Here is a 23,308-nt window from a genome sequence, read left to right on the forward strand (position 1 = left end):
AGGGACAGTAGGTTGTCATGTTTAACTGTGTCAAAAGCGGAGGATAAGTCAAGAAGTATCAAAAGACACGATTCATTATGGTCTAGTATTTTTAATATGTCATCCATAATGTGGGTGAGTGCTGATTCAGTGCTGTGTCCTTGACAGAAGCCAGATTGGTGTTGATCTAGAAGATTGAAGTTCTCAATGTGGTTGCATAGTTGAGTTTGCACACATTTGTCTTGCAGTTTCGCCAGTGTGGGGATGTTGGTTATTGGACGGTAGTTGTTGAGGTCTGAAGAGAGGGAATTGGCTTTTTTTAGTATGTGTGTAACCTGCCCTACTTTAGGGCAGTCAGGTATAGTGCCTTGCTTAAGAGAGGCGTTTACAATCTTTGACCATAAAGGAAGAATAGAAGTTTTTATCGTTTTGAATATGGCAGGAGGTAGTGGATCAATGAAGTGATTGGAGGGATTAATCGCTAGAAGGCTGTTGTAGATGTCATTTTCAGTGTAGGTCGTGAAGGTGTCCCAGAAGGCATTGTTTTTTGGGACTCTCACCGGTGTAGTAAGTTGGTCCTTGACCTGGGAGTAGAATGTAGACTCATGAACGGTAGCTGGTAGAAGAGCATTCTTAGATTTTAGGTCAAGTTCAATGGTTTTTCTTTTTTCTAAGAAGAAATTGGCCAGGTCCTCGCAGTTGGGGGTAGAAATCTCTCTTAGTTCCAAAGAGTTTTATGTATTGATCGATTGTTGTTTAACTATTTAGAATAGTTTTTTGGGACGATTAATAGCTTGGTTTAGCTGAGTTCTAAAGAAGACCACCTTTACCTTTAAGATTTTCCTGTTGTATGTATTCCTCCGTGCTCTGAGGTGATATAGGTGTTCCATAGAGAGTGCCGATCTCCAAATTCTTTCAGCTGCTCTTAGATTGCGTTGGTCAGAGTTCAGATTCTCATTGAACCATGGTTTGGAGATTTTGGTGGAAACGTTTTTAAGTTGAAGCGGGGCTATTGAGTCAAGTATTTCAAGAATAGTGGAGTTGTAGAAACCTGTGAGGTCATGGACGTCTACCATGCCAGCTTGGGGATCAGATCGGTGTTGCATCAGTTTGTTAGGTCTGTAGGGTTAATATTTTGGGTATTTTTCCTCCATTGTTTTGTTTTCATGGGTTGACATCTTTTCGGGGTCACCTTAATATTGATAGAGAAGGGGATGGTGTGATGGTCAGACCAAACGCAGGGGATAATGCAATCTAATGTGACATTGTTTATTTTAGCTATGATGAGATCAAATGTTTCTCCTTTGTTGTGGGTTACACTGTCACAGAATTGGGTCAGATCATGATCTGATAGGAAGGATTTAAGACAGTTTACAGCATGATCGTTTGCATTGTTCCAATGGAGGTTGAAGTCTCCTAGGTAAATCTGCGACACTTGTGGGTTGTCGTTAGATGTGATGACTTCCATTATCTGTTCCTTGAATGGTAGAGTATCACCAGGGGGGTGGTATATTATTTGGAGTTTGCTAATGATGCAGTTGTTGTTTGTGATATTGATGCAAAGATATTCACAGGTAGATAGCGAGACAATGTCTGTTTGTTTAACTGAGATTGTGTTTCGGTAAATGCATGCAACCCCACCGCCAGGTTTCACTGCTCTGTCTAAGCGCATTATGTCTTGGGTGGGAGGGACCAATCAGTCTAGGATAGGTGAAGAGGAGCTATTTAGCCATGTTTCAGTAAGGAGCCCAATGTCAAGCTCATTTACGAGGATGAGATCGTAGATGTCGGATGCATGTTTGCTAGCTGATCTGCAATTGAGAAGTACACACTTCAGTTTGCTAGTGTTGTGGGTGAGGTCTGTCTGCACTATGTTGATATTTTTTAGGCGTTTGTTATTTATAGATCTGTGGTTGTGAGTGGGTTCTCTGTGAGGATTGGTTTGAATGGTTTGTATACTATTCTGTGGTGGCTCATTATTGCCTAAAGGGCTGGAATAAGATAGGAGGAGGTTGCGTATGTCCTTGTCAGATAACTCAGCAATTGGTCTCTTGGGACGAAAAGGGTCGTTTGGGGAAGGTATGGTGTTATGAATGGTGTACTCGGGATGAGGTTTTTGGGCTATATATCTGTTTGTTTGATAATTGATTCGGTTCACGGTGGCACTAGTGGCTCTGTGATAACATAGGGGCTCTTTGGTGATGGTTGATAGATTCTGTATTTCATGCTTGAGATGGGATAGGCCGATGGATATCTCATTGAAGCGTGCAATACAATCAGAGTTAGGACAGCTAATTATGTGTTGAGGTGTGCGTTCTCTTGGGGGTGGAGTCCGCATGTAAGATCTGGTTGGATGGGGATGACAATATTAGGTTCTAATGGGGTTCATGTGTCAGGTCGGATTAGGGAAGGATCCGTTCGGGTATAGGTGATGGCTTGGATAGGTGAAGGCAAGGGGGGGCCTGTGAAATGTGGAATAGATATGGTCGAGGAGTGGTTAAGTTTGGGGATATATGTTCTGAGAGGGAGAGCGATGTTCATAGATCAGGGATGTTGGCAAGTCATGGGGGACGTTGCGGATCAATTCAATTGAAGGTGAGAATAATGGATTAGCGGGAGAGGGTTCATATTTGGAGGAAACCACATTGTTCGTCGAGGATGATGGGGGTGTGTGAGCATAGAATTGGCCTGTATCAGATTGGATACTTGACCCTTTTGGGCCAGGGGGGCCTGGAATGGTTATGTGTTGCACTGCCATTGTGAGTAAGGAAGTTGTCCAAAGTTTATATAAAAATATAGTCAGTCAGAGTCTCATGTGTTTCCCTCTGTATGCTGCACCACAAGTTCTAGAATCCTTTGTATTAGAAATGGCAAATCCCTCTCCCACTATTGGGCCCAGTACTGCTGCCGTATATACCTAACACTGTTAAGTAGCAATCGACAAAGTGCCCCTTCCACTTATCCAGACCTGGCTGGGTCAGTCAAGAACGTAATGGGGTGGGGGTTGCGGTGCAGAGGAAAATCAACTGACAACAGAATAGGTAAAATTAATACAAATTATCCAAAAAGTAACTCACCTTGCGCCAGCCAAAATCACAAAGCAGAAGATGAGAGAATCCTTATCTCAAAACATTTCATTCACATATACCGTTGTCTATTACCCACCCTGCCACGCCATTACATCCCCAACGCCACACTTCTCCTACCTGCACCGGCCGTGGCAGTACTTCATAATACTGTTAGCATGGAGAAGATATGAGGAAATGTCTGACAAGTTCCACATGTACATTTTCCATTTGGTGACTTTTCTCTCTTCTCACCTATTGTTACATTCAGCCAGAGCATAGACAACCACAGTTGCATAGGTCCCTGCATCTTCTGGGAGGAAACAACATCATCCAGAGCAACGCTTACCACCCTCACTAACTGGTAAGTCAAACTGGTCAGGAGATGGTCAAAATGCATACATTGTCAGCAGACAACAGAGGGACAAATAGGGTCCGAATATCAAAGGTAACCGGAGAGGAAAAACTAGCTTTATAACTATTGGAGTTCTTAGTGGACATTTACCTTTAGCAAATGACATTTGTGAATAGCCAAAGACAAAATATAATATATTTAGCCTAATCATACCTTTGTAATTTGGGAACATTGCATATATTCCACCAACAGATCCAGAACTGGGAACTCAATCTTGGAATCGAGTGCCACAACAAGTCAAAAAGGAGTCCCCACTATATTGTAATTGTTTTTGTAGACCAAATCAAGAAATCCAATGTTAACAAATATGACAATGATGAACAAGAAGTGAGATACTATTGTCAGGAGTATTGAGAATGCATCCACTGTCCAACTTATTATGTTTTTACTATACATGAAATTGTCCAGTCCACCCAGCTGGTTATATATGTTTTCATTGGATGGCTTGTTTTTTGGCCATTAACAAAACATGATAGTGGACCTTACCTCTGGATTTGTAGTCATGTTATTTTGATAGACGTTGCTTGTAGGCAGTGGGGCCATTATAAGTAAAATGTGGGATCACTCATAATATTTAGTGCTACACACTTCTGCAACGGTAGTGCCCAAAACTGCTTGTGCTCATCCTTTGTGCCTGCAATTGAGTGCATCACATGTGGCAGCAGAAATGTAAAGCTGAAAACACACTTATCATTGTAGGTCCAATGATGTCCTCCATCACCCACATTGACTTCTGCTACAAGGTTGGCTGTGACATCTGGTCAGGGACCACACACTGGGCAGGTACTGGGCCATGGTAAGCAAACCCAAGAATAATGTACCTGAATACTCTTGAAATGTGCCTTTAGTCTCCACTGTAGGTTGTATGTGTTGTACAACATTGTTGTCCTGCATCACAATATGCTCACATATGGCATCTAACCACATAGCAGATCAGACCATTGTGGCTACTGAATGATTGACACAAAATATATGCTAAGTGAGTGCAGAATGGACTTAAAATAGTACATAGTGTTATATGAAGTGTCCTACACACAACTGGATTGCAAATCAATAATATGAAAAATCTCTTGCGAAATATCAATGGTAAAATCAAATTCAAATTGGTGTGGATGAGTCTCGCACTTATGCCAGTTGGGTTCTTTTAAGATGGGTGTATGGGCTGCTAAGGTGAATCTTCACGAAGGGAATTTTTCAAATCACTTGGCTGAAAAGCACAACGCAAATCCAGTGCAGGCGGCAACCATCAAAGCTTCTCAACTTGCCCACAATGTGGGATCCTAGTCAAATATGGCATTCTGCTTGCCTCCTCTTCTACTGTATTCACATATATAAGTAAGTGGTTGACATATGAGGTTAGGATGTTTGCTGTACAAGACACCATCTATTGTCAGCTAAGCACTACCATGATGTTGGAAATGGAGTATGCAAACAGAAGACACTCAATGGATGGACATAACAAATGTGTGATCTCTCATTACAAAAAGAGCTTTGTGACTGGGTAGGGAAGCACAAATGAGCCACATTACGTACCTTAATATTGCACATCTCACACATGAACTCGGCAATGCAATGTTTGAACTGATGTGCAAATGTGATACTGGTCAGCCTGGTGATGTACACTCCTTTTGACTTGTCAACAGACAACATTATACTCATGAAACATATTAGTCTTAATGGTGAAGGTGTAATCAATGTAATGTGGAGGATCATTTATCCCCGTCCTTGAAAGATCAGTAACTTTCTCATACAAGTTTATCTGTTGATGTGTCATCTCATTGATGTCAGTGCTGTGGGGAGTTAACAGCTGGCAATTGCTGCATCTGAGCAGGGGCCCACATGTAAAGTCCATGAGGCAAACATGCTGCACATTGGCCATGAATATCCTGTCAATAGTCATTGAGAATGACATGTACATGTTAGCTCATAGTTACCATCTGGTGTACTGAAATATGGACATTTATGTCTCATCACAGCTGCTGACAGGATGACACCAGTGCAGCGTACAACACCATCCCGGGGAATGCATGACATCCTGGAGCACTGCAGCAGTGAAACCCTCTTGCACCTGTCCATCAGGTAATTGTGGCGTCAAGTGTTTCCCTGTCATAGATCATTAAGCCTTGACAAAGATCAAAATCCCCTTCTGCATAGATTCTTCAGTCGTTGTTTACAAAGTTACATACATATTATAAGTGTCACATATGCCTGTTTGTAAATTAATAATGCAGATCATTGAGAATGGTGTCACTTCCCTGTACAGCTGCTGGATCGGAAACGGTTTTGTCAACAAAACCCATGAGGAGCATGGTTCAGCAGTTGACATCAGGATGGATCGCTCAGGGACAGAAAGTTGTGGCTGGTGAGTTTGCTTGTGCAATGTACATCTCTGTTTAACACCTCAGTGCTATGGTGTGAGCTGTCATTAGTAGGGGTACCCAACCAGGTCACATGTACGTCATCTGTTGATGCAATCCAACCCTTGTGTTGCACCACATTTTATGCTAGGTCAATTACTAATATGGTTGCAACCTCTGTGTTCCAGGGGATGATGATGCTGAGGAGAACGGACCTTTCACCAGTGTTGGGCAACGGGCAATCAGATGGGAAAATCCACTCCTCCTTTAGGCAGTTATGTGGGCTGCAAGTAATGCGCAAGAGGAGGAGAAGGAGGAGGAAGTACCTGAGGCTCAATGATTGGAAGATGATGGTGACTATATGTCCATCCTCTCAAGGGATGACGATTCTGATGCCAATGAAAATAAATCTTCCCACATTACCCAAATCTTGCAAGGCATCACACCCTCTGCCCAGTAAAGTGCCTCAGCCTCCTCCAAAACGAAAGATTGCCTGCCCCAACATAGAGCTAACCAGCCACAGCTCACATGCATCCCAACACAGACATCACTCCCGAACAGCCCTCACATCCAGGACAGACATGGTGGTTCCCCTACACCCTCCTCCCTATACAGTGTATCCCAGGCATCCTCTCCACCATCTGTGGGAAGTACCAACCCTGTTGTGGTGCAGGTATCCCCTGGGCACCATTCTCCTGTCCACAGGCTTCCACCTGCCACCACCCGCTTTTGGACCTGCTGGTCTCATCCATTGCCGACCCCTGTAGAGAGGGCCTGCACCTGGCTAGGGTGGCCAGTGGGAGCAGTACTTCTTCCAACAGCAGTCAGATATGAGGCAGGACATTTGTGCCCTAGCGGCTACCCTGTCAGACATGTATGAGGCCCTGCAGGACATGCTCCAATTCTCTCAGGTGGTGGACAGACTGACCCATGTTTTGGATAGGATGGATAGAACTTGGCAAGTCATTTCCAAGAATATCAGAGACATGATATCCATCCAGATGGAAGAGAGTTCAAGACACCATTCCTTGGCCATGAAGATGATGGAGGGCATGCTGAAAGTGATCCAAAGTCTCCCTTCATGGTCAACTCAGGGAGGGGAGCCATCACATCTGTCTGCCGCACACCACACCCAGACACCTGTACCACCAACTGCACAGGACCACAGCAAGCGTACACACCCACAACCGTGCCCTGAACAGGCACTCCCACAACATGCACAACCACCACCACCCCCTCAACAGTCACTCCCACCATGTGCACAACCACCACCACCCCTTAACAGGCACTCCCACCACTGCACAACCACTACCACTCCCTGAACAGGCACTCCCACCACCTGCACAACCAGCCTTTGTCCACACAGAAACATTAACTGCACATACACCATCTGCTCCTGCACATGAACTTCACCCTGTACAGACACATGCACAACACCCAGCTACACGTAGGTGACAAGCCAGACATGATCCCTCACAGTGATCATCACCCCCGAAATTGAGAAGTCACAAGCATGATCCCCATTGACAAAATCCCCCAAACTAATTGACCAGTGTGAATATGGGTAAATAAAAAGTAATTATCTTCACAAGTCAAGATTCTGTTGCGTATCATGTCCTGATAGGCAAACGTATAACAATTTTGGTGGCCTAGAGATGTGAGGATGTATGTGTGTGTGTGACACATTTACAAGTGTAACCCCATCATTGCAACAAGCCATAATGTGCAGAGCAGATGACTCACAAAATACATGTCCATATTTTTACAAAACATTCACAATGAAGTCAAACAAGTTAAAGAAAGTAGGATTCAAAAATATAATATATGTAAATAGAAGTTTGTGATTTGAAAAAAAACAACAGTCCGTTTGGAAGGGAGAAAGCAAACCAAATGACGATCCTAATATAGAAGGAGAAGGGAAATTGGATTGGGCTGGGGCAACAAAAATATAACACATCAGGGAGCGTCAGGGGAACCAGTCTATTTACAAGGGGAAAAGTTAATAATTGTCCACAAAGAAAATTCTGTGCAACAGGTCAAGTGTCCTTCTGGTCATCCTCTAATACCACAATGTCCAGATCCTCCAAGTCCGATAAGGGCACATGGCTGGCCGGTGCAGGAACAGGCACCACACGGGGTCAGGACACACAAGGAGTACGGGGGAAACAGTGTGGGTCAACGGACAGGGGGAGACATTGACGGTGGTGTGGGAAGGAGGTCGGGAAACAAAAGACAACATGGCTGCAACCAGGGAATTGACACTGGCAGTGAGGGTGGCCAGAGCTCCGGCAATTTCCTCTCGCATCATGCGTATCTCTAGACACATATGCAGCATGATGCAAGAGGACATGTCTGGCTGACCCTCACATACCCACATCAAGTCCTATGGGACAGCCACAGACGGAACAACACAGGGAAGGGTTTGGGTGGAACATATGGGGTGTGTTGCCTCAGGTTCGGAGCCAATGTTAGGGTTGACCTGGCAGCTACGATGAGGGGGACAGGTTGCTGGGGATGCAGCTGGAGGCCCCGATGGAATGGGGGCCTCTAGTGATAGGAGGGGGTGATGGCAGGCCCAGGTTGGGTAGTGGCCTGCCCAGAGGACACAGACATCTCGACAGAACTTACTGGTGAATGGTCCGGGGGAGAGTAGCTCTCCACCTCCCCTGGATAGAGGTGTCCAGTTCTTCCCCCCACGTAAATGTCCACAACCTCCACCCGGTCCATAGCACCAGAGTTGTCTTCCTGGTCAGTCCGGGTGGGCGCAATCCCCCTGTCTTCTGATGTTGAGGGTCCTGCCTTATCCTCTTCTTCCTCACTTTTGAAAGAGGTCATAGCCACCGGCACACCGAAGACCCCCTTCTCCGAACCAGGTCCTGCAGTTGTTCCGTTTATCCAGCTGTGCCCACTGAAATGTAAGAAAAATCATGATGTAGTGGTTGTACATGTCAGGACAAGACACATACCTAGATGAGCCAAGGTCAGACTTTGTTTTCCTCTGGTCACACTGTACAGTTGTCAGTGTTTATGAGCCTACATTACGTGTATGTTCACTGCCATCTCCTGATTTGAGTCTGACATGGACATCTCACAGGATTATTTGTGGCTTACCCAACTGTATTGGCCAACCCTCAACTTTGGCATTCTTGTGATCTGTGTGTCCAGTCTACAAAAGCATATCAGAGAGAGTCCAGATGGTATTTAAAAGGGCCTGTGATATGGATTCTCAGCACTTGTACTTCTGGACAAATGTTATCCGCTGTGTAGCATTGTATAGGACAAGACAAATGCTGATTGTGGGTCACACATCTACATAGGGTCTGGGCTATTTGGTTGCTACATTGTGAGTCTAGCCTTTTGATATTCCCTCACAAAAGCTGACAATCCAGTGGCACATATTGGCTTTGGTGACTGATGAGGTTGTGCTGTGCACCGGTGAACAGTAGTGGGTCGTTATTACAGCTACCTGTACATGAAAAATGGCATACAAGCCACTGAAGGTAAGACATTTGTCAGTGGACACACTTGGCAAAATTGGAAACACTTAAGAGTGAGGCAAGGATCTCAAAGTCTGTCTTGACTCCATGGCACATGATGATCTGTCTCAATCAGAACCCAAACTCAACAATTGAAATGCAAGTCACAGCATCCAATACCCATTGGCCTCTCATACACACACTGTATCATTCCTCATCTTATGCACACATCAGTTATGATTCCCTTGGTTTACTGTTAGTGGTGCTGGCAGTGCAAATTTCAGTACAAATGCACGTGTGTGGCTCAATTCCCCAGTTGTCAGTAAGAAACTACTTCTGCCAGAATGCACTATGCCCTGTACAGTCCAATTGCCATGGTGAGCCTTTTGCTTCATGATGACTGCTGCATAGACATAGAATAGTTGAATGGAGGCATGAGACACACAATGATACAGCTCTGTCTTCACTCATATCATACTTCCAGACACATATTGCATATAATCCACTTGGCAGGTCTCTGCTGCTCATGCTCCTCCAGCTGAGCATGGAGGGTCGGCCAAGCTGCACGCAGGACCCTCCTGTACAGTGGGGTGAGGCGAGGACGATGCGCACTGTGCTGGGAAGACTGGCCCAGTAGCTCCTCAACCTTGTGCTGGGCGCAGCGTTTTAGGTCCTCCCAGCACTTGTGGCATGCCATCGCATTCCTGGTGTGAATGCCCACTGCACTGCAGCGCTCACCAATGTCGGCCCATAGCCTGGCCCGGGCTGCATTGCTCAGCTGGTACTCTGGCCCCCCATATAGCTGAGGATATTTGGAAAGCACCCCCTCAGCCAAGATGTCTAATTCCCTTTCAGTGAAACGGGGTGCCTTCTCCTCATAACCCTCAGCCATTTTGGGGGAAATAAGTTTGAAAAGAGCAGCAGGATGGCAGAGGATCTGATCTGTGAGAGAGGATGACTCAGAGTGAACACAAAATGGCTATCAACAACTTTCTGTGATGGAGTTCCTGTCTCCCACTTCCTGTAAATCATTTCCTGCATAAAGTAATGTGTTCTGGTTCATTTTCGGAGATTACGGCCCGAAAACGTAATTTTCAGTTCCGGAGCGTCGGGTCCGCATGCGCGTCGCACGCTCCGGAACTGGAAATGACGTTTTCGGGCCGTAATCTCCAAAATGTAACTGGATTTCATTATTTCATACATGAAATGATATACAGGAAGTGGGAGACAGAAAATACATCACAGGAAGTAGTTGACAGCCATTTTGTATTCATTCTGATTTATCCACAATCGCAAATCAAATCCACTGCCATCCTGCTGTTCTGTAGTGGAAAACCCTGAAGTGACACTGCAAGAGAGTATCATAGACATGTAACAAAAGGGGGAACAGAACATTTAATGACATTTTGGCTTGGACAAGGGGGAGAGGGCTCACACAGCATCAAACCCCAGTTTAGTTTTTTCCTACTTTGCATTATGGTACATGTAGTCCATATTTAGTGCTCAACACAAGAGTTGTGTGCTGTGTTCCGGAAAATTGGGGGGAAGCAGTGCTGTGTATCACAGACACATAGTGCCAGATTCACCCATAACATCATCACTCACGTTGTGGGCCCATCATTTGTGGGTGAGTCAAATCTGTTGAGGGCAAAGGCTCTGAGACTGCAATAGTTATGTCCTTTTGTGATTAAGAATCCCATCCTCATAAGGTCCAGGAAGGTCTCTCAGAACATGTACAGTTTTGCTTCTGCGTCAATAGATTACTTAGGGCCATCCACTTCACTGATCGCTGACATGGGCACAAGACCTGAAGCACGGCCAATCTTTTGACTACTGTCAACAGCTGTGGTTTACATTCAGTTAGTGTGACTCACAAAGTGGTCTCAGGATGGAATTTTTGTCATAATTATCCAACTTTATCATTGACAACTGACTGCAAACCACATTTTGTCCATGACACAACAGGTTGCTCATGTGAAAAATGTGGCAACGAGCTGATCACAGACTTGCATACCCTGACCTCAGTTATGTGCAATGGCCCGGTTTCCCAGATTCAGAGCTAGCCAAGGTACAAGAGGTATGTGTAAGCCATGCATTAAAGCTATGTTGTGCAAAACACAACAGGTTAATATGATCTTGCACACAACTTCAGGGGAGTACGGCAGCACACCCCCGGTACGGTCAAGACATCTGAATCGCGACGTCAACAGACCAAAAGTGCGCTCTATGATGGCTCGAGTCCGTATGTGTGCCTTATTGTACCTACGCTGAGGTACAGTGTTTGCACGTCTGTAAGTGGTCAGGATTTGTGGGGAGAGTGACACCTAGCATCGCCTGAGGAGGGAAGAAAGGACAATTGGTTACATTTCCCTCTTTGAATTACACAGGACATGATCTATACTTTGGTACATGCAGTGTCTGTTGAGACCATGTATGTTGCTTTAAGATTCTTATTGTACAATAGTTGTTAATGCAAGGTGGCATTCAGACATTTCAATTACACATATCCCTAATTTTTAGTGCTTGGTACTTACCCAGTAGCCACATGTTGCCAAATTCTCCTGCAGCCATCCGCCGGGCAAGTGGTGACATACGGAATACGAAGCTGTCATGGATACTGCCTAGGAACACTGCATGCACATCAATGAATCTCCCACTGGCATCACAGACAGCTAGCACCTTGATGGAATGCCAAAAGTGTCTTTTGCAGAAGATGTGTGCAATGCGGCGAGGTGGCTGAAGGGCCACATGGGTACAATTAATTGCACCCAGCACACGTGGGAAGTGAGCAATGAGATAGAAATCTCTAGCTGCCCTCTGTCTCATGGCCAGTGTATGGGGCATTTGTATGTGGTGGTGGGCTCTTGCAGTGATGCATCTTAGTACCTGATGCAAGAACCGTGACTGGCTTGCCTGGGAAATGCCCACATGGTCACTGGAGACCCTTTGGAATGACCCAGTGGCAAAGAAATGGAGAGCAGAAAGAATTTTGAGATAGGCTGGAAAGGCATGTGAGCTGCAGGTCACAGAGTCAAGTTTCTGCTCCCACTCACAAACCATCTCCAAGATGACTTCTGGAGGCAAACGGTGTCTGGCCCTGACATCTTGCCTGGACATCCCAAATAGGTTGATCCTTTGTCTGAAGATCCTCTCTACTCTCCTCCTCCTCCTCCTCCTCCTCCTCAAGTCTTCTTGTCGCATGGCAAGGGGCAGAGCAATAAACACATTCAGCGACATGTTGGAATGGTTTGAGTGTGTCTGCTCTGCACTCATACATGATGCAGGGCTGGGATTGCTGCAGTGTGTCAGCTTATGCATGGTGGGGGATGGTAGGCACTTTGACAGGTGTTTACCCTTGAGGAAAATGATCAACGGCCAGAGTGTGGGTTTTCCGGCCCAAAATCGGAAATCCCGGTCCAGAATCGGAAATTCCGTCCTGGGAGCGGAAATCCTGGCACGAATGCGGCATAAGTGCATTCTGTGAATACCAAAAATCGTAAGTGCCTTCTGTGAATACCAAAAGTAGTACGTTTAGGATTTTGTCTCAGATTAGTTCTGTGAATAGGACCATAACATTTTAAATATGGAAGAGGATCTGTTCACATGCCTCTAAATCCTTTAACAATTTAGCAAGAAATGTCAAGCTGTATTTCAGTTTGACTTTAATTTGTTTGAGTTACAGGGACACTGGCAGAATGTTAGATACAGTCAAGATCAAAAAGAACAGTGACTCCATTAAGTTGAATCCCCACTTGGGAGTTGGAATGTAAATGCATAAGTAGATACATAAAATTATGGTCTGTTATACATTGCTTTCTGTTGTGTACGTGATTGATGGCGCAACAAATGTTGATTAGCCGTGTAAAATTTGTGGGTTAAACAGTATGCATGAAAAGGTCCACTCAGAACTTGATCATATTAACCAGAGTACCTAATCAAATGCATGATGAGATACATCAAATGAGGTTCTGCATTTTTCATGTAATTCCCAGTGTATATGTCGTAATGTGGTGCAAGGAGAATGGAGTAACTTGACTAAAACCATATCCAGCATTGGAATTTGGGAACACTGAATTACAATGGGAGAAAAAACATTGTTTCCCTTGAATATTATTTTTGTTTCTCCTGATGCCATCTACCAGCACAAAGAAAAACAAATGCTGGTGTTTAAACTTTTATGTTCATTGCCGTTCAAAAGTCACGTCTATATTTCAATGCTAAAAAGATGGTGTTTCTTTGGTTGTGACCAAGACCGGTGTACACGGCCAAAATCAGTTTGTGTGCGTGTTATACAGAGCAGCCATCTCCAGTATTGCAGACATTCCCATGCATTCAGGAATCAGGAGCACGGTGGCATATGGCAAAACAAGGAGGACAGAGTATATATACATTTATATGTATATATGTATAATATATGTATATATATATAAAATACTAATAATAAAAATTAACAAAAATCAAAAGCACTATATATTAAATAGTAAATACATATATGTCATTACATTTAAGTTTAAAACAATTTATTAAAAATAACATTACTTTAAGAAATAATAATATATAAGTACACAATACATAAAATAACTTTAAAAATGTAATCCGAAAAAATAAAAACAGCAAATTCACATAAGGAAACTACAGTTCTACTATCCACACTCCAAATAAACAGTAAGAACAGTGATGGACTTTGAAAGGTTAAGATTTGCTATTACCACTCCAATGTAAGCAACAGATGGGAAAGCATTAGACGTTGGTGGGCTCACATTTACTATTCAAACTCCAACCTGAACAACTCCATAGAAAGTGTTGAACTCTGGAGGGGTCAGCCTTACTATTCCCACTACAAAATAAACAACATTAGGGAAAGTGCTGAACTTTGGAGGGGTCAGATTTACTATTCCCACTCCAGCATAAACAACAGTATCGAAAGTGTTGGACTTTAGAGGGGTCAAATTATCTATTTCCACTGCAACCTGAGCAACAGTAGGGGAAGTGTTATACTTCTCAGGGATCAAATGTATTATTCCCACATGATTATGATCAACAATAGAGGAATCAATGAAGATTAGAAAACGTAAATGTACTAGCTACCAGCTGTCATTGCCTCTTTTTTTGTTCATGAAGTACAGTGTACAAAATGAACAAAGGCATTGCCAGAGCCCATGGATCTCAAATGCCAAACCTATTGGTTTTTCCAATGCTGTTTAATTTATCATTGGGTTGTGAAGGAAATTTCAAATCACTCAATTGACAAAACACTTAAACCAAAAACCACAAATGTAACACCGTCCTAATTGTTTTATGATAGTTCTCTGTGTAATTGTATTCAGTTGTATTCTTTCAGTTGTACCAAAATCTGTAAACTCTGAACTTTTTGTGTGTTACCCCTTCATCTTCATCTTCTATACTGAGTTGCATAGAAAGACAAGCAATCTTCCCCTCCATCCTTATTGCTCATTACCAATTAAAAAATTATATTATCCTCAAGATATGAGAACCTAATAATATCAACTCACTACCTAGGCAGGAATATATTTATCACCCGTGTTAAATACTGACATTAAGGTGAGGCATTTACAGTTTGTGATAAATACATCTGATTCCAAGTTTTTACTGGAAAATTGTGTATAATATCCGAAACTCAGTGTTTATGGCAGGTTTGCTTGCCAAAATTTACCTGAGGAAAAATTACGGGGGCTACGTTAATGGCTGCAATACAAAAACAGATGTGTTCAGTAAAGGTTTTTACAGCACATGTCAAAATTGAATTACCCATGTTTGACAGAGAATGTTACCTATTTTAAAATATATTATTTCTAATGAACTTTTAATGTATTTTGGCTCATCTGTAATTACATAAATATTTCTAAAAGTGTTAACATGGCATTCTCACAAAGAGAAACAGTTTCACAAAGTCGGTCCACTTTTATGCAAGGGAATGCAATACAAAGGTCCTGAAAATGGAAATAGGAGATTTAAAAAATGTCTAAACAGCAACTAATTTGAAAGATCTAAACACCCACCTTAGTATAGAACTTTGTATTGGAAACATAAAGTCTGCCTGAAAGAGCTTCCAGCCCCACTAAAAAATGTGACTTCTGGCAACTGACAATTAAAAACCCCTTTTTGTCTCCCAAAATGTTCCTGTTTTTAGAAATTCAGTGGGAAAGCACCATCAGAGAGGCAGGATAATATGAGATAACAGATTTGGGAAGGGAACACTGGCGATAAGCATAGAACTTTCATCATCAATTTTTAACCCTTCAAAACTAGCTGTTGTTCATATATTTTTTAACTGCTATTTTCAAACCTGGATTAAAACGCATAATTACAGATAGGTAACTTTGAGTTATGGGGATGTTTTCACTGAATGGTCTGAGTGACATCAAAGAAACAATGAGTACCCCAATGTGAAAACATCCCTGTTACTCACAGTTACTTATTTATAAAAGTATGTTATGTATTGGCACCAAATTATCTGCCCCTGCTTGTAACGTCTAGGCTGAGGCAAAGGAGTAATGGTGGAGGCATACATGATATGACCTGTCCTCCCTGTCTCAAATGTGTGAAAATACCTTACCTTAACCAACCTGAACAACCTTCCTTGCCTACTGCAACTGTGCTTTGGGTTTCAGGCAAACTAGACAAGCAGATGTGTAGATCTGCAATGACAGGCTATCAGAGAGCCCTGTCAGCCTGCCTGGAACAAAACTTTTATGATGTAGCAACAATGGGGAACAAGTTTTATTGTCAACTGTTGCTATGTTATAGCAGTGAATTACCAGATTTAGAATCTGGTGTAAATGATAGAGGCTTCCAACGGAAGGCATACATACCATATAAAAAACACAGGTATTGTGCTCATTTCAGCAACCTGCTACATAGAATATGCTTGAAATTGGACAGCTCCTAACCCAACAACATGACGTTCAGAGGCATTTCTCCAGTTTGTCATGAACATAGAACATCAGCTCACTAGTTCTTGTAATAGGTCTGTGGTTAAGATACAGTTGAGCCTTAGGGACTCTTCTGACAAACTTCTACTGGTGTTGAAACTACATACTCAAGAATGTCAGACTTACTGCATGGGGAGTGCGACATCCCCAAAGTGTGTGTGAAGAAGAGAAGCGAGGGGCTCTTTTATTTACATGCTCTGGGATTGTCTGGTCATCCAGGTGTACTGGTCGCAAGTGGTGGGGGACAGTGGCGGCTGCCACCTAGTAGCACGGGCAGGGCAGGGGATAGAATTGCTTTTTTTAAATGACTTACCTTGCTCCTGGACTGCCGCCTCACATCATCCTCTTCTGTTCCTGCTTGAAGCAGGAAGCAGAATCAGGGTCCCCCAGCCAATCCCAATGCTGCAATGCAGTGTTGTGATTGGTCTGAGCGCCGTGGTTCGGCGCTCAGACAGGTAGTGGGAACCTCTGCATGTTCCTCAAAGGCCTGTGCATTACAGCCTGGTGGGTAACATGAAGAGTGCGCATGACTGATTGGCCTCGCCAAGACAGGCAGCCAAGCAGACAAACCCCGACCCACCCCGTAAAACAGAAAAAAATGATAATAACATAGTATTTTTATCATTTTTATTTTATCCACTGCTCAAAACAGTGGGGTGATGCTCCTCAGCCTTAGCAAAGGAGCTGCCGCTAGGGGGGGAAATTACTCATGTGGTGGGTGAGAACCTCGCTCTTGATCCCAAATATTTCTTGCTGGGTGTACTGGGATATGTTGATGTTCCCAGTGCACAACTCCTTTTCTGCAATCTGGGGCTAGTGGTGGCTAAGCATGATGTAGCAGGCTATTGGGGTGCCCCTTGGGTCCTGACCCTCACAAAATGGAGAAAGGGAATGGACCACTACATCGCACCTGAGAGGGTTGAATACAAGAGTTGGGGGTGCCCATGTAAGCTCCCCAAGGTCTGTGGTAGATGGCTGAAGAATTTTGATCTAAACCTTCCATTGGATGCCCCAACTTCTCCGACATGACCTACCATTGCTATGTACACTGGGGCGGTGTCTTACTCTTCATTGTTTTTTATTATTCTAATGTTATACCTTGGGTGTGTCCATGCCTCCTCTGCTTTTTTTTTAACTTTTGGGTGCATGTTTTTTCCTCAATTTATTGTTTTATGGAGTTGACCAATAGTAGAAGAAAACCAAATAAACATATAAAAAAATAAGAATGTCAAACCTTTTTCTGGAATGGATGAGAAAGTTATTTATGTTTGTACAAAATATGTGTTCTAATTTCAGCTCTCTGTACCGCTGTTCATAATTTTCATGACAATATCGCGAGCGAGAAAATAAACTGTTTTCTCTCGAAGAAAGTGTTGTACCTCCTGTGGTGAGCCAATATCATGCACTCACCTGGTCCCAACTGCTTAAACAACACTGGAGCTGATGCTGGACCTCCTAGCCCTCTCAGAGCCATGAAAGATCAAGGGACCAAGCTCCTCAGATCACGCACGGTCCTTAGGGGAAAGGAGAGGTTTAGACAAATTAACAAAAGAGAGACTTGCGGTATTGGATCTGTTCAGTGGTTGTGTGACACTGTGTAACAGGATCTTTCACTTATGGGACCGTCTACGTTTGTGAGTTAGATGTGCACTGGACCAGAACCTCTAGTTTTGCAATTATGCAATGCGTTGTGTTCTGCTTTCTTATTGGTGAGTGGAATGTAGAATGCCATGCTTGACTCTCCTTGTGTGTGGGTAGAATGTTTGTTTTTGAACAGGAAGAGGCAGCTGCTTTGAGCCTTCTACCCTGCCAGTCGACATCTAAGATGGTCTACAATAAAAAAGATTTATCGTCTACCTACGTCCCTTTCATCTTTACATTGGTGATGATCCGATATGCAGGGCCCCCCTCCCACACAGTTCCTCTGCATCTCCTGCATGAGTAAAATGACTGCTGCTCCGGAGATCTTCTTTCGCTCTTCGGATCCGTACTGGATAGTTGTGCCCTCTGCTCGCATTCTTTGGCCTTTGTAGCACAAAGTAAGGTATCAGCATACCAAGTTATGAGGTACTGTGTTTTATTATCGTAATCCTTGCACTCCTCTTGTGCTGTGAGCAAATGTGCATTGCTTTCCCTTGGAGCACGTCCTTGGCTGTGCCAGGCTTATGCCGGACGTCACTCATTCTCACCTGTGGCCAAGTTTGCCTGACCTCCCCGGTCATTGGTCTCTGCTGCATCAAGTCTGGAGTTCATTGGCCGTTCCCGCACAACTGATCATCAACTAGTTTTTGTCTGACTTCCAGGCCCAGTTTGCCTGCCTTCACCTTCATTGGTCTCTGCCACGTCTAACCTGGAGACCATGGGCTGTTCTTGAACAGCTAATCGTCATCTACCGATTCAACTTTTCATTTTTTCAGCAGCAAAGAACCCAGTTTTCATTGGCTGTTCTCTGCACAGCTGTTACCTATTCAATTCTGACACGGGTGATACGCACACCGTTAATTTTCACTGCATGTTACATTCGGTGACACGCACACCAGTGCAATTACATGTCTTCTTTACTGCATATTCCTCACTGTGTGATATTCCGAAGACACGCACACCTGTGCAATTACATCCCGGTGATACGCACACCATTAATTTCATTGCGTGTTACATTCCGGTGACATGCATACCAGTGAAATTATTTCAGTGACACGTGCACCTGTGCAAGTACGCGCTCCCGGACTTCACGGTTCCTGGTTGAATCTTACTGCATCTTTCTCGGTGAAACACCACTTAATGAGCACAGAAAAAGTTATCAGACCTATACAAACAAATCATGGTATCAAGTGTTAACCATTGTGTTCTCTCTTAAGAAAATTTTCAGAAGGCAAAATGTTGCAAAGTATTATACCACCACCATTATTTTCTCCTAGTACAACCAATGCTAGTGTTGAGTTGGAGTTATGGAAGGAACGTTTTGAGGCGTATATGGCCGCCATTGATGGTGAAGATTTCCCTTATAACAAGAAATGTGCATTATTACTTCATTGTTTAGGGTAAGAAGGTAGGAAAGATTTTAAAAAAATGAACACAGCAATGTATATTAGTAGAAAGTGATGTGGAGGATGAGTATATGTCTGCCTTGAAAATGTTGGACATGTGATTCAAATTACATAAGAATGTGGTTTTAGAATGACATAAATTTCACAAGAGTCATCAACTTCCTGGCGAGCCAACTGAAACATATGTTGGGGTTTTGAGGTTGTTAGCTTCTACCTGCAAATATAAAGATTTTGAAGAAGAATTGATTAGGGACCAAATAGTACAACATATCAACAACAAGAACATTTAAAAGGTCCTGTTAACCACACGTAATCTCACCCTACATAAAGCTGTAGAATTGGCAGCAGGGATAGAAGGTACTGTATCATTCATGTCCCAAATCTCTCTAATGGGCGAACCATCCAAGAATCTGTTGTTTGTTTTTGTGAAAAAAAGAAAGAGAAAAGTAAAAAAGGCAAAATATTACTGTTATAAATGTAGAAATGCTAACCATTTGTGAAATTCCTTGCTGTGCCCTGCCCATGACAAAATATGCTCTGGTTGTAAAAAGAAAGGGCATTTTTTAGAGGTGTGTAGATCTTAAACGAAGTCAAGAACATCAAAGCCTAAAACTGTCGGTAATGTGAGTGAATAGAGTGAATAGAGTACTGCTATGTATTGATGATATTCCATCTCAATCACATGAGGGTATGGAAGTCATGCATATGGAGGTTGGCACTATTAAGGGGCCTTACTGTCGCATAGCTGTTGATAACACCAAGGTCAACATGATGGCAGATTTGAGGTCTCCATTTACATTAACAGGTACAGAAGATTGGAAAACCTTTAGCAATGTGACACTGGTGAAATCTTTGATCAAACCTATATCATATGGTGGTAAACCCATTGAGGCATTAGGTGAGTTTAATACAAAACTTTCCTTTAAAGACAATTCTACTTCCGCAGTCGTGTATGTAGCTAAACATGGTTCATTGTTGATGAGATGGCGGGAACAATGTAATTTGGAAAACATCCTGGACCCCAATAGTCCAGAAAAAGTAATGGTTAAAAAAGAATTTACAGGTGTATATGATTTTAAAAACATCTGAATGGGAGGCAAAGTTTACCAAAGTCTTTTCTGAAACTCTTGGGAAGTTAGAAGGTTTTAAGCATAAGATACAGCTGAAAGATGGGGCTGATTCAGTGGTACATAAAGTGAGGAGGGTTCCCCTAGCTGTCAGAGCAGGTCTACGGAAGGAACTGGATAAGTTACAAGAGCAAGACATTTTTGAGCCAATTGAAAGCTCAGAGTGGTTGTCACATGTAGTTCTTGCAAGGAAAATGAATGGAAGTTTGAGAATGTGCGTGGATCTAAGAGATCTAAATGCCAACATTTGGGTAGATCGACATCTCTTGCCCAACATAACAGAAATGTTATTATTGGTCAAATGTGCCAATTTGTTTTCTACGCTTGACATGACTTTGGCTTATCACCAAATAATTTTGCATGAGGATTCAGGACATTTAACGTCATTTATTATGTCAGAAGGTGTTTTTTGTTTCAAAGGAATGCCTTTTGGCTTAGCCTCGGCGTCTGCTGTTTTTCAATGTCATATGGAAGTTTCATTTATAGTCACAGAGGGTATTGTGTGTTTCCAGGATGATGTGTTGGTATTCGGTGACACAAAAACAACCATGACAGGTGTTTAGAATATGTTTTGGATGTCCTGGAATGGAAAGGGGTGACACTTAGAGCTGATAAGTGTAAGTTTGGCATAGCTGAAGTAAAGTAATTGGGTCACAAGCTATCGGCAGTGGATGTTGAACCTAAGAAAAATTTAGTTAAGGCCATCGTGGAAGCACCAGTTCCCCAAGGAAAGGACCAGTTGAGATCATTTATGGGTTTACTGGAATCCTATTCTCAGTTTATTCCAAGTTGCGCACAAAGAACACATGCCAATCATCAATTGTTAAGGAAGAATGAGAAATTTGTATGGTGCGATTCATGTGAGCAAGAATTTGCTGATATCAAAAAGGAAATTGGCAATGTCATTCCTCTCAAGCCCTTTGATACCAGAGATTCCAGCATAATCATTACGATTGCTAGCCAGTATGGGTTAGGAGCTGTGTTGCTCCAAAAGAGGAATGGCAGAGAAGAGGTTGTAGCATTTGCCAGTCATGGACTCAAGGGAGCAGAAGTATCATACTATGTTGTTGAGCGTGAGGCTTTGGCTTGTTGGTGGGGTGTCAACTATTTTCAACAGTACTTGTGGCACTGAATTTGTGATCAGAGTGGATCACAAACCCTTAATAGACATGTTCACCACGAAAGGGGCTGGTAAGGCTACTCCTAGGATTGTCAAGTGGCAGTATAGAATGCAGGAATACTGTCACAAAATGGAATATATTTCTGGCATCAGGAACCTGATGGCAGACTTTTTAACAAGACTTCCTGTAAATGTCCATGAAGAAAGTCACAGGATTTTGGAAGAGGACGAGGTGGCCAGTGTGCCATTTCAGAACCCGAATGGTTAGAGGCATTAAAGAAGGACACTTGCATAACCATGGTAATGAAATATATTAATGAACGCGGGCAACATGGTAAGATACAAGATGAGTGTGTGGATGAGTTGAGAAAAATTGAAGCTGAGTTGTCTTTTGTGGAAGGGGTGTTAAAAAGAGCTGATCTTCTAGCTGTACCTAGTGTTCTCAGAACTAGAGTTCTAGAGTTAGCTCATGATGGTCACATAGGCATGAGAGCCATAAAAAATAAGAGTGAGGGATGTATATTGGTGGCCAGGTATGGACAGACAAATTGAACAGTGTGTGAGTTTGCAAAGATTGTTTTGCCAGCGACAATATGCAGGTAATTGTTCCTTTTCCTATTGTTGCAGTTCCAGTTCCGGAGATTGCATGGTAAAAGATGGCGATGGACATAGTAGGTCCAGTAGGTGTTAACCATGGTCATGTAAAAAATGGTATTGTGATTGTGGATTACTATTCTAGATGGGTAGAAGTAGCTTTTGTAAATAGTATTACTACGTCAGTGGTGGAAGATGTCTTGAAGAAATAATTTTTTCACGATGGAGTTCCTGATAAATTGGTTACAGATAATGGTCCACAATTTGTATCACAAGATTTTAAAGTTTTTTTTTTCAATGTTGGTGTTAAGCACATTATTACTTCATTGTACCATCCTAGGATTAATGGTTTGGTCAAGCGCTGCAACAGAATAATTAAAGAGAATATACAGTTATCTGTTGCGAGTGGAGTGGATTGGATGCAAGAGGTAAAGAATCTAGTTTGGGCTCTTTGCACTACACCAAATGCTGCTACCAAAGTGTTTCCGTTTGTGCTACTTAAGGGGAGATTACCAGGGTCAAAAATCAGCAGGTAATGGATGAAGAAGAAGGTGGTGTCTGTAGAAACTATGCAAGGTTTAAAGGAGAAACGTGAACAGGTCCAGAACAAGTAATGCCCATCAGCACATAAAACACTTGACGTGGTTGCAGGGGATTATGTGCGAGTGAAATTTCCCTTTATAGGGAGGAAGAGAGTTGCCTGGTTTTCAACACCTAAGAAGGTGATCAGAGTTAGTTAGTGCTCTGCAACCTTGGAAGGTGGTAGATGTTGAAATAAAAACAAGTTGTCAGTGGTTCGCAGAGGGTGTGAGTCCGGGTCAAGTGATCAATGCAGAGACAAACAAAAGCAGGAAATGACCCAGAGTGTTGTGCTGAGTGTTGTGCTGAGGAGATCAAGTAGGAGCCCCTAAAATACCTTCCAGGCTCCAGGTTTTTGTACTAGGTTAAAGAGAGTACAGCCTTATGAATTAATGTATATAGGTTAATGTTATGTAATGTGTGTTTTAGGTTATTGTTATTTTAATGTTTATTGCATTTCTGTTTTAACCTTCGATTAAGGGGAACTCTGTTGGGTTCTGCCTTCCTCTTGGTGAGTGGAATGTAGAATGCCATTACTGACTCTCCTTGTGTGTGGATAGAATGTTTGTTCTTGAACAGGGAGATGCAATTGCTGT

Source organism: Triturus cristatus, chromosome 3_2, assembly GCF_964204655.1.
Source record: "Triturus cristatus chromosome 3_2, aTriCri1.1, whole genome shotgun sequence".
NCBI lineage: Eukaryota > Metazoa > Chordata > Amphibia > Caudata > Salamandridae > Triturus > Triturus cristatus.